Genomic DNA, 2514 nt, shown 5'->3' on the forward strand with positions numbered 1-2514 from the left:
AATTAATTTAACCGTTGGTGCCTCCTTCCATCGTCGATAGAATATCTTTGAGTTGATGTTGTTGATATGTACCAAGAAGACGTCCAACTTGTCTTCACAGTGTATCTCCTTTTCATCCTGTGTTTAACGTAACATCTGGGAACAGTTTTATACATCGGCCAAGGCCTCTCAGCCGTACATTTTAAATGAAGTACCTAAACTATTGTTATCTGCAGTCTGTAGACTAACTAAATAAGCCGAACGAGAGTGCATTGTGGTCAGCAAACTAGACTCGCATTCGGGAGGACGACGGTTCAAACCATCGTCCGGCGATCCTGATTTTTAGGTCTTGCGCGATTTCCCGAATCGCTCCAGGCAAATGCCGGGATGGTTCCTTGGAAAGAGCACGGCCGATTTCCTCCCCCATCCTCAACACAATCTAAGCTTGTGCTCCGCCTCTAATGACTCAATGTCGATGGGGTGTTAAACCAAATGTTCCTTCCTTTTTATAAACTGAATAATAAAGTTTTCAAAAAGACACTTTATGTAATAATTTGGATATTTTACATATTGAATGTACATGTTTTAAATGTGGAGTAGAAAACAGGAAAAAAATATTAAAGGAATGAAATAACAGCAACTGGAGATATTCCACGTTATTACGTTACAGACTGTATACACTGTTGTGTTGTCGCATTTGAGTGCCAGTCTGTCTGATACGGCGTTCGAAACACAGCCTGGCAGAAAGATTCATTTCTCCTGACGTTTTCTTCATGCCTCAGTTTCGGCATTTCAGAACGGATTCCAATGGGACCATTCCATGTCACTGTTTGTCATGGATTTCGTCCAATCGACTCCATTTCCGTGTTCAGTCACTTTAAAGTTCGGGCCGTGTCTGCTTGTATTCCGAATGACGCACGAAGCTTTGTTGTGAGCAGGAGCTATTTGTAACGGTGTTACGTGGAAGGGCGTGACTGTAGTACGTCACGCAGCCGAGGACAGCCAAGCGGCGGTGACGCACGATCAGAAGCGGGCTCGACAACAAGGCAGTCTGTTGACACAGCAGGACGGGGCTTGATTGAAACATACGCCACATCTCTCGACAGAGAGAGCAAACAACAAACAAAACATCGGATATGTCAGTTGCCCGTCGGAAACGACATCTTGTGCTTTTCTTTCATGTTTGCTCCCTTTTCGACTGCAAAATTGTTCTCATTTGTCAAGTATACCATTATGTGAGGGCTGTGTAATTTGTGCACTTTGCATGCAAGCAGACGTGTCTACGAAGATATTTTCTCCATGCTGCTCACGTTTGGCATGGATTTGTGCGTACACGAGATTACTGTCCACAATTTCTGTTTCTTTTTGCATATCTTCGTCATACGTAAGAATCGAAATAAAATTCGACAGAGAAAATTTTGAAACTATGGATGTAGAAAAATATCTACCAGTGATTTGAAATATCTTTCACGTTAAGTACCTTCGTTGATAATTGCATTTACGTCCAACAACAACTGAGTCTGACTTCTTCCCCATTACATGTTACTGCTGCAAAGATACAGCCGTTTTGAAATTCACAATATAACAATTCAACTGAATATAATTGAAGTTCTAATCAGTTTTAATCATAATATTTATAGTATGGCTATTTTGACACCGTACCAGTACCAACAGTATCTTATACTATCTGATCAAAAGTATTCTGACACAAGTATGTTATGTGGAATTGGCCACTAGATTCACGGCTGGCGGACCCGCTAGTCTAATGGAAGCGGGGAGCATTAACAGAAGAATGGGTGGATCTGGAGAGCTCAGTAACTTCGATCGTGGCCTACACCGCATGTCGTCTCAGTAACAAATCCATGAGAAACATTCCAACTCCCCCAAGGCTGTCCAAGTCGACTGTTGGTCATGCGACTGTGGAGTGGAAAAGCGAAGCAACAACCAGAGCTAAACCAAGGCCCATGCACTGACGGAAGCGATTGTCGAGCAGAATGGTTGTAAAAATAATTAAAAAAATAAAATCGGATAAGTGCGAGTAGGACTTGCGTACCGATGTTCCGTACTTAGTTATGAATGTACATAGTTGTTCATCAGTCCCATGAATCGAGAATCTCGACTGTTTTTAGAATGAGATTTTCACTCTGCAGCGGAGTGTGCGCTGATATGAAACTTGCTGGCAGATTAAAACTGTGTGCCCGACCGAGACTCGAACTCGGGACCTTTGCCTTTCGCGGGCAAGTGCTCTACCAACTGAGCTACCGGAGCACGACTGACTCCCGGTACTCACAGCTTTACTTCTGCCAGTATCGGTCTCCTACCTTCCAAACATTACAGAAGCTCTTCTGCGAACCTTGCAGAACTAGCACTCCTGAAGGAAAGGATATTGCGGAGACATGGCTTAGCCACAGCCTGGGGGATGTTTCCAGAATGAGATTTTCACTCTGCAGCGGAGTGTGCGCTGATATGAAACTTCCTGTAGAATGGGCTGCCCCCTAGACATACAGACACCTCTTTCAAAGTGTCTTCAGCAGA

The 2514-nt window shown here is 43.6% G+C and overlaps 1 non-coding gene across 1 annotated transcript; it reads right to left on the minus strand.

The window, feature by feature from the left end:
- Positions 1-2173: 2173 nt before the first annotated feature.
- Trnas-cga (transfer RNA serine (anticodon CGA)) lies at positions 2174-2248 on the minus strand. The gene has a single exon. It is a non-coding gene; the product is annotated as a tRNA-Ser (tRNA).
- Positions 2249-2514: the final 266 nt, after the last annotated feature.

This window comes from Schistocerca gregaria, chromosome 2 (genome assembly GCF_023897955.1).
Source record: "Schistocerca gregaria isolate iqSchGreg1 chromosome 2, iqSchGreg1.2, whole genome shotgun sequence".
In the NCBI taxonomy this organism is placed as follows: domain Eukaryota; kingdom Metazoa; phylum Arthropoda; class Insecta; order Orthoptera; family Acrididae; genus Schistocerca; species Schistocerca gregaria.